The sequence below is a fragment of the Somniosus microcephalus genome, unplaced genomic scaffold, assembly GCF_052327205.1.
Source record: "Somniosus microcephalus isolate GS21.2 unplaced genomic scaffold, FLI_Smic_1.0 unresolved_chr1, whole genome shotgun sequence".
NCBI classification, from domain to species: domain Eukaryota; kingdom Metazoa; phylum Chordata; class Chondrichthyes; order Squaliformes; family Somniosidae; genus Somniosus; species Somniosus microcephalus.
In genome coordinates, this window is record NW_028225179.1 from 60,358,050 (window position 1) to 60,368,298 (window position 10,249).

At 44.5% G+C, this 10,249-nt stretch overlaps 1 non-coding gene across 1 annotated transcript; it reads right to left on the bottom strand.

The window, feature by feature from the left end:
* Nucleotides 1–2,602: 2,602 nt before the first annotated feature.
* Nucleotides 2,603–2,674, bottom strand: trnat-ugu (transfer RNA threonine (anticodon UGU)). The gene has a single exon. It is a non-coding gene; the product is annotated as a tRNA-Thr (tRNA).
* Nucleotides 2,675–10,249: the final 7,575 nt, after the last annotated feature.

Genomic DNA, 10,249 nt, shown 5'->3' on the forward strand with positions numbered 1-10,249 from the left:
ACATCAAAGAAGGAGGCCATTTGGCCGATTGTGCTCTTGAAAGCGATATCCAATTAATCCCAGCTCTTTCCCAACATACCCTGCAAACATTTCCTCTTCAAGCATTTATCCAATTCCCTTTTCAAAGTAACTATTGAATCTGCTTCCACCACCCTTTCAGGCAGAGCATTACAGATCATAACAACTCGCAACATAAAACAAAATCTCAGCAACTTCCCTCTGGTTCGTTGGCTAATGAGGAAATATTGGATAGGCGGAGTTGATATTTGAGGGGTATAAGGTTATGAGGGGCCGAGATAGAGTGGATAGGAAGGACCTATTTCCCTTAGCAGAAGGATCAATAACCAGGGGCATGGATTAAAGTAATTGGTAGAAGCATAACGAGTGGCTCCATGATCGTAAAGTGATCAGTACTCTGCGTTGTGCTTGCAGCAACCTCGGTTGGAATCCGAGTCACGGCACAACTTGCTTTACATCTTCTGTCCCTTGCGGCACCTGCTAATAAAACCCAGAGAATCATCATTATTTATTAAAAGAAGAAATCTGTCTTGATTGTGGTGAAACCTGTTTATTCCTTCAAAACCCCACGCTCTCACATACCTGTGCCTTATTCTCCATAATTCACACTCGCCTCTTCCAGCTTTTTCTTCCTTCCACAACCACTAGCCCTTCTTCACTTTCCTCCTTTCATTTCATTGTCACTTTCCTGCGGTTTTCCCTTAATCTGACATTCACTTTTACCTACTTAGTGTCAGCTGTGGCTCAGTGGGAAGCACACTTGCCTCTGAGCCAGAAGGCCGTGGGTTCAGATTCCTCCTACAGGGACTAGAGCATATAAATCCAGGGCTGCCCCTCCAGTGTAGTGCTGAACGAGTGCTGCACTGTCGGAGGTGCCGTATTTTGGATCTGACGTTAAATCGAGGCCCCGCCTGCTCTCTCAGGTGGACGCAAAAGATCCCATGGCACTTTTTCGAAGTAAGAGCAGGGGAGCTGTTCCCGTTGTCCTGTCCAATATTTATCCCTCAATCAACATAAAAAAACAGATTATCTGGTCATTATCACAATGCTGTTTGTTGGAGCTTGCTGTGCGCAATATGGCTGCATCGTGTCCCACATTGCAACAGTGACGACACTCCGAAAGTACTTAATTGGCTGTAAAGCGCTTTGAGACGTCCGGTGGTCGTGAAAGGCGCTATATAAATTTAAGTCTTTCCTTTACTTATGGCGTAAAATTTTCTCTGCTACCACCGCTCTTCCTGAGGGCACATGTCCCATTCGCACCAATGCACATTAGTACCTTGAAACTAGTCGATACTGTGGGACTGCTCGACAGACAAGCAATGCCAAAGCGGGGCCTTTGGAAGGACAGGGACCCGATTGTTCACGAAATTTCCTTGGGGAATCTTGTGATAGAGTGCCTGTTAACTGAACAACTGGGTTTTTTTTCATGCTGGTTGGCGCTTTTCCCAAAACTGTTGAGGTGCGTGTGTGACGGGCAGCGCTACCTCGCTGTGATCGAGGGTTTAAGTGTGAAATATTGGCCCGCTGGTGGGGTGCAGTAAGATCGAAAGCGTTCCGCTTTAATCTTAACAGGTTTGTTGAACAACTCCATTGTTGCCGTAACATTTAATAACCTTGCCTAACAACAAGCTATCGATCTTAGTTTTGAAATTTCTCTGCTTTCGCTTCTCACTCTGTCTATTTGAATTGCTCCGGATGTCAGGAAGTTTTTGCAGTGAGATGTTTTAGATGCTCAGATTAGAAGGAAGTTTAGAGTGGTGTTCCCCAGGGATCGAAAGTACGACCGCTGCTCTTTTTGATGAAGATTAATGAACTTGGGTATAGAGGGCATAATTTCAAATTTTGCAAATAATACGAAAGACGGTAATGTAGTAAACAGTGAAGACGACACTAACAGACTACAGGAGGACATATGCAGACTGGTTAAATGGGCAGACACGTGACAGATGAAATTTAAAGCAGAGAAGTGTGAAGTGATATATTTTGGTAGGAAGAATGAGGAGAGGCAAAATGAATTAAATGGTACAATTTTAACGTGAACAATAATTGACATTAATCGGCTCCCTCTGGAGATCACTGGCCCCGAAACTGGTCAGAAAGCTCCCCACTGCATTTTACTAACCGCCTGTAAATGGTACAATTTTAAAGGGGACGCACGAACAGGGAGACACGGGGTGTGCGTACACAGATCTGTGAAGCTGTCAGGACACGTTGAGAAGGCTGTTAAAAAGCACGTGGGATCCTTGGCTTTATTAATAGAGTTCAAATGCAAGGAAGTTATGCTAAAACTTTAAAAACACTGGTCAGGCCTCATAAGGAGTATTGTCTTCAATTCTGGGCACCACGCTTTAGGAAGTAAGTCAAGGCCTCGGAGAGAGTGCAGAATAGATTTACTAGAATGGTGCCAGAGGTGAGGGAGTTCATTTATGTGAAGAGACTGGAGAAGCTGGGATTTTTCTCTTTACAGCAGAGATTGCCAAGAAGAGATTTGATAGTAATATTGAAAATTATGAACGATTTTGATAGAGTTCATCAGGAGGAAAGTTTAAAAAATCCTCATTTATGGTGATGAAACCTCTCCAGGCATGGACGGGGGTCAAACCCATGATCTTGGGTTTACAAGACCCAAGCCTTACCACTTGGCCACCGCGCCATCAGTAGAGTGCAGTTTCGAGTTTCCTGGGTAGCGAATTCTGAATCGTTTCAATTAGGTTGAAATAGCACAGCCACAAATGCACAAAAATAAAGCTGGATGGTGGAGCGGGCAACTGATCCGCCTCATTCGCATGAATACTTTCATAAAAACTTTCACAGAAACATTGAATCATACATCAAAGAAGGAGGACATTTGGACGATCGTGCTCTTGAAAGCGATATCCAATTAATCCCAGCACTTTCCCAGCATACGTTGCAAACATTTCCTCTTCAAGCATTTATCCAATTCCCTTTTCAAAGTAACTATTGAATCTGCTTCCACCACCCTTTCAGGCAGAGCATTACAGATCATAACAACTCGCAACGTAAAACAAAATCTCTGCATCTTCCCTCTGGTTCGTTGACGAATGAGGAAATATTGGATACCCGGAGTTGATTTTTGAGGGGTATAAAGTTATGAGGGCCGAGATAGAGTGGATAGGAGGGACCTATTTCCCTTCGCAGAAGGATCGATAACCAGGGGCATTGATTAAAGTAATTGGTAGAAGCATAATCAGTGGCTCCATGATCGTATAGTGGTCAGTACTCTGCGTTGTGTTTGCAGCAACATCGGTTGGAATCCGAGTCACAGCACAACTTGCTTTACATCTTCTGTCCCTTGCTGCACCTGCTAATAAAACTCAGAGAATCATCATTATTTATTAAAAGAAGAAATCTGTCTTGATTGTGGTGAAACCTATTTATTCCTTCAAAACCCCACGCTCTCACATACCTGTGCCTTATTCTCCATAATTCACACTCGCCTCTTCCAGCTGTTTCTTCCTTCCACAACCACTAGCCCTTCTTCACTTTCCACCTTTCATTTCATTGTCACTTTCCTGCGGTTTTCCCTTAATCTGACATTCACTTTTGCCTACTTCGTGTCAGCTGTGGCTCAGTGGGTAGCACACTGGCCTTCTGAGTATGAAGGTCGTGGGTTCAAATTTATTCTGCAGGGACTAGAGCATATAAATCCAGGGCTGCTCCTCCAGTGTAGTGCTGAGCGAGTGCTGCACTGTCGGAGGTGCCGTATTTTGGATCTGACGTTAAATCGAGGCCCCGCCTGCTCTCTCAGGTGGACGTAAAAGATCCCATGGCACTTTTTCGAAGTAAGAGCAGGGGAGTTATTCCCGGTGTCCTGTCCAATATTTAACCCTCAATCAACATAACAAAAACAGATTATCTGGTCATTATCACAATGCTGTTTGTGGGTGCTTGCTGTGCACAATATGGCTGCGGCGTTTCCCATATTGCAAAAGTGACTACACTCCAAAGGTACGTCATTGACTGTAAAGCGCTTTGAGACGTCCGGTGGTCGTGGAAGGCGTTTGGGGTCAAAGTTTCTTTTTGCACAGAATTGAACCTAAATCATTCAAGATGGAATATTGTATTTGCTGCATCACAATAAACAATATCTTGTTATGAATGTTAGCTCATTTGTTCCCCAATGTCAGAGGAAGAATTGTCTGATCTCCTCATTTATTTAATGTTAGACACAAACACAGGTATTCATTAAGAATCAACTCACAGATTGACACTGAGATAAATGCAGCGAGAGATACAGACAGCATCGGGACACAAGGCGGACAAGAGAGATGGATAAAAGCAAAACAGCCTCAGACTCCAGCAGTCGGTGACTGGTAGCTGATAGATATCAGTGAGTGGAGGCAAGTAACGGAGGCTTAGTTTGGCTCCATGGCTTAGCTGGTCAACGCTGCCTGTCTAGTAAGCAGGCGATCCTGGGTTTGACTCCCAGCGGGGCCTTTTTTTTCTTCTTTATGACTCTCCAGGGGTGAGTTTATTCTCGTGTGAAAGGGCCACAATCCTTTTAAATGTGACTTCGGCTGCATTAGTTCCCACTCTGGATAAAGGCTCCAGTTGCTATGGGAAATGGGTCGAATTCCACCGCTGTCATAATTTCGGGCAGTGCTGATTTTGGCCTTCTCCAAAAATCCATCTTTTCTAAGCGGTGCCGTGCGTTACTTTGCTGTGGACAGAGCAGAAGAACAGCAGCTGGTGTGTGGTGCCGTGATCATATAGTGGTCAGTACCCTGTGTTGTACCCGCAGCAACCTCGGTTGGAATCCCAGTCATGGTATAACTCGCTTTATATATTTTGGTCTCTGTGGCACCTGCTGATAGAAAGCAACAAGAAATCAATCATTACTACATGAAACAAAGATTATTTGTTGGCGGTGAAAACCTATTTATTCCTTCAAAACCCCGCGCGCTCACATGCCTGAGCTTGATGCTCCATATTTCAACCCACCTCTTCTCCCAGCTTTTTCTTCCTTCCACAATCAATAGCCCTCCTTTTCTTTCCTCCTTCCATTTCTTTACCACGTTCCTGAGGTATTACCTTAATCTAGCATTCACTTTCAACTGCATAACTTCAGCAAACTTAAGTTTGCTGTGTGACAATCGTTGTTCCTGGGGGGACATGTCCCATTTGCACCAATCTCAATTGGTGCTTTGAAACCAGTCGATACATTCAAACCTACGGAACCGCTCGACAGACAGGCAATGCGAAAGCAGGGCCGGCGTTCAGAAGCAAAATAGCCGGATTGCACACGGAATTTCCTTGGCCTAATGGATAAAGCGTCTGGTTTCGCTGCTGATCGTAATCGGGATTGTTGTCAGTCACGGATCCTTCTGTGCCTATTTAAAATGGGTGAGCTCACAGTCCCGGCTCATTCTGTGTGTTAGTCTTTTTTAAAGGAATGCGATTTCAGCTGCGACGACCGTGTCCGTTCTATCTCCCGCACTTCTGCCCTCACCCCTGCCCCTCCCTCCCGGAACCACGATAGCGTTCCCCTTGTCCTCACCTTTCACCCCACCAGCCTCCACATTCAACTGATCATCCTCCGCCATTTCCAGTACCTCCAAAGTGACCCCACCACCAAACGCATCTTCCCCTCCACTTTCAGCATTCTGTAGGGACTGTTCCCTCCGAGACACCCTAGTCCACTCCTCTATCACCCCCAACAGACCTTCCCCTTCACCTAGCACCTTCCTGTGCAAGCGCAGGAGATGTAACACCTGCCCCTATACCTCCCCCCTTCCCACTGTCCAGGGCCCCACACACCCTTTCCAGGTGAAACAGCGATTTACTTGTACTTCTTGCAATCTAGTATACTGTATTCGCTGCTCCCGATGCGGTCTCCTCTACATTGGGGAGACCAAACGCAGATTGGGTGACCACTTTGCGGAATATCTCCATTCAGTTAATAAGTTTGACCCCGAGCTTCCGGTCGCCTGTCATTTTAATTCACTGCTTCATTCCCACTCGGACCTCACTGTCCGTGGCCTCTTGCATTGTTCCACGGAAGCTCAATGTAAACTCTAGCAACAGCACCTCATCTTCCGATTAGGCACTTTGCAGCCTTCCGGACTCAATATCGAGTTCAATAATTTCAGATCATAACCTCGGCCCCTATTACATTTTTGCTTACATTTTTTTCCACCCCTTTGTTTTGGGTTTTCCCTTCCCCCCGTTTCCTTTTTTTCTCTTTCCCACATGGCAGCTGTCTCTCATCCTGCCAGTACACTTCACACCTAATCTGAGCTGTCTTTTGTCTCCACTGTCCTATTACCATCTCGTCTGGTTTTGAATACTTCTTAATGTCTCTTTACTTCTTTTGTTCCATCGCAGCCCTGCCTTCCATCTATTTAATTTCCTTTCCAGTTTTGAAAAAGGGATCACCCGAAACGTCGACTCTAATTTCTCTCCACGGATGTTGCCTGGCCTGCTGAGTTTTTCCAGCATTTTCTGTTGCTATTTCGGATTTCCAGCATCTGCAGTATTTTTCTATCGTACGAGTTGTTAAGGTGTTGTGTTCGAAGTAGCATTGGGTTTCCCTGCGCAGATGCGAACCCAGCTCGCATAATTCGAAATATATCAATCTTATCCTAAATCCACTCCTTTATATGAGGTGTTGCGCTGGATTTGCTCACAATCCACCCCACAACTTCTTGACGACGGCAAACTTTTTCTTCTCTGTTCTGAATTTGACATCAAACCGACCATTTTTGACAGTCCCTCACCTGAATTAACGGACGGCCTTTTGCTTATTGTAGATCTGGGTGCACGGGCAGGTCAATTGGTGAAGCGGACTTTATTGCAGATTAGTTCTGTTTGGATACAAAGAGTAGTAAACGAAATAACTAATGGCAGACGACGTGGCCGAGTAGTTAAGGCGATGGACTGCTAATCCATTGTGCTTTGTACGCGTGGGTTCAAGTCCCATCCTCGTCGTTTGAGTTAAAGTTTTGACACCTTCGGTTCTTTTCACACTCACTTTTAACGTTATGTCCAAATTCACCTTTTGCTCCCAAGCCTGCTTAATTTAGCTTATGTCATGTCTCAAGTTACCAATATATACTTTAAAGGGAAAACACTTGTAAGTCTATGGAGAGTGGGATTAATTAGATAGCACTCTCAGAGACAGCTTACTTCAGCACCGTCAGAATCTGAGATTCCAGTACTTAATGAGTTTCGCACTTATAGGTCGGCGGCTCGTTGGTCTAGGGGTATCATTATCACTTTAGGCGTATCACAGCTAAATTGCGATAGGTCCCAGCTTCAAATTCTGGTCGAACCCCACTAGATTTTAGTCAAAACTCAGCTTCTTACAGCCAATCGACATTGTAAAAATCATAAATACTTTCCATTAAAAACATGTCGTTTATACCCTTTCTTTCGAAATCCCAGAGCTTCACAGGAGCAACTGAAAACCAATCAACTGAGTAAAGTTAAAGGGTCCGTCTCTGTGTTTCATTGGACGTCTTACACCCGTGTTCGATTCTGGCCAATGGTGGACCTTCACATTTTGCTTTCTGCACCCATGAGCTAGCCTGAATTGTGTTAAACTTACATTCAGCGTCAATCCTCTTGAAACACCTTCTGCCCTGAATATTAGACAGTGCTGCTTTGTCCAGCGCTGAAACGATGTGAGAAGCTGGCTTTTGAAATGGTCCCACGGGTGCCGAATTCAGAACACCATGCAAACCCACCACAAACACTAAAATATTACCGCAGCTTCGGGCTCTAACCGCCTTTAACAAAATCCTTCCTCCCAATCCTTCTCCTTTCTCGCTCGGGTCTCAGCGTCTCCCTCCTTGTGGAAGCTCGGAGCTGTTTCCCTGAGGTTTGTCCCACAGATGCTTAACTCAAATTATTACTCTTTTCCTTGCAAGCAGAATGACGGAAAGTTTGATACAATTTTTTTTTGTACTGCGTTTCATGAAACTTCTTTAATTTAAAATGTTAACCGAAGTACTTTAGTATGAATTCCAGTATCTGCAGCATATTGCTGTTGTATTTTGGTAAGAAGCTCACACTTGCATTGGCCGGGAGTCGAAAGCATGTTTCCCACAATACAGGCGCGAATTTTGCCCCTGAACCACCAATACTTTCCAAATCTAGAGTTTCAATTGTCCAGTCACAGTCTTGTTTCTGATAATGCAAGGCAAAAGGACAATGCTAAATACTACAGAGTCTGGAAATGAAATTATTCAGAAAATGCTGTAAACACTCCGCAGGTCCGGGATCATCTGTGGAGACGGAAACACAGGGTTAATGTTTCAGGTCGAAGAGCTCTCCTCAGATCCAAGGTTTACACCAATCATTTCCAAAAAATGATGGTAATTTTATTAAAATTGTTATTTCCATGCTCTGGTCAGCGTGATTTCCAGATACAGTGTTATTTTGTTGCTTAATATCACAAATTATACAACAAAGCTGGGAGTCCACGCCAGAAACGTCTGTTTATAAACAGGCACTTTAACCAAATAACCCACGGAGCCAAAGCATTTCCCCTGGGTTACAGGAATTGCCAGTCCCTCTACTGTCGCTTATCTTTGATTCTCCATCTATGAGTTGCTTCTGAATCCGTGAGGTTGTGCTGCTTTGTGGGTGAGCGGCAGACTTGTAGAGATGTCCTGCTCGCTCTCCCAGATTGACAATGTGGAAAATGTGGAGCAGGCTTCTGGAAACAAACGGATTTACATATTTACCTCACAGTTTCGGCACATCAGGGACTGAATCACCGCTTTTAATAATAAAATCGCGGGTTTCTTGTTATATACTGGACACAGGCTCTGCACAGTATTTTTGGGCAGTTATTATTTCAAGACTTCTCCAATGTCGCCATGCTGAAGGAATTGGTGATGTTTGACCAAAAAGCCAAAAGCTCGTCTGGGATCTCTCGCATTTCAGTCAGGGAAAGTAATTTGCAAATTTTGAAATTGTGCCCTGTACACCCAAGTCCAAGTCATTACTATATATCGAGAAAATCAGTGGTCCTTGTCCCGACCTCTGGGGAACACAACTGTGTACCTTCCTCCAGTCTGAAAAACAGCCATTCACCACTACTCCCTGTTTCACTGTCACTTAGCCAATTCCGTATCCATGCAGCCACTGACCCTTTTATTCCATGGTCTTTAACTTTGCTGGCAAGCCTTTTATGTGGCACTTTGTCAAACGCCGATTTAGAAGTCCATGGACAGCACGTCAACCTCATTGCCCTCATCAACCCTCTCTGTTACCTCATCAAAAACTACGTAAAAGCTTACAGTGCGTAAGGAAACCATGTGATCGACCGTGCTTGTGCTGGTTATTTTGTCCCATATCCCACGTTTTGTGCGTAACGCTATCAGTAAATATTTTCTTCATTTAGTAAAAGTTAACGTTTTGATTAAGGGATTGCGTTCCATCAGCAGGTGCCGCAGAGAACAGGAGATATAAATCAAGCTGTGCCATGATTCGGATTCAGAACCGAGGTTGCTGCGGCCACAACAGAGAGTACTAACCACTATACCATCACGGCGTCACACATTATTTGCTGCAATTCTGTTCTGACCACAGTAAAGTCACACACGGCACTGCTTAGAAACGGTGGATTTTTGGTAAAGAGGCTAAAATAAGGTGATTTCTGAACCCGTGAGTTTGTGCTGCTTTGTGGGTGAGCGGCGGGCTTGAAGCGATGTCCTGCCCGCGCTCCCAGATTGACAATGTGGAAAATGTGGAGCAGGTTTCTGGAAATAAATGGATTTACATATTTACCTCACAGTTTCGGCACATTTGGGACTGAATTCCCGCTTTTAATAATAAAATCGCGGGTTTCTTGATATAAACTGGACACAGGCTCTGCACAGTATTTGTGGCAGTTTTTATTTTAAGTTTTCAGCAATATCGCCAAGCCGAGGGTATTGTTGATTTTGACTAAAAAGCGAGGGGCTCATCCGGGATTTGAAACTTCGCCTCTCGCATTTGAAACATCGAAATTTTCTGCACGAGAATCGTACCAATAGATTCCATCTCTCTCCCTGTCTCTGTTTTTTAGTCTCTCTGTGCTTTACCCTGATGGGCTTCTCAGGCTTCCTTGAACGGCCGAGGCTGATCTAACCTGCAACACCAGCAGAAAAGGGTAGAGAAAGAAATACTGACTGAGACGGCAGGGGAAGTAATTCAGAAAAGTTAAAAATGGACTTTCAAGACGAAACTGGTGAAGTGGGGCTAATATTGTTGACTTGAA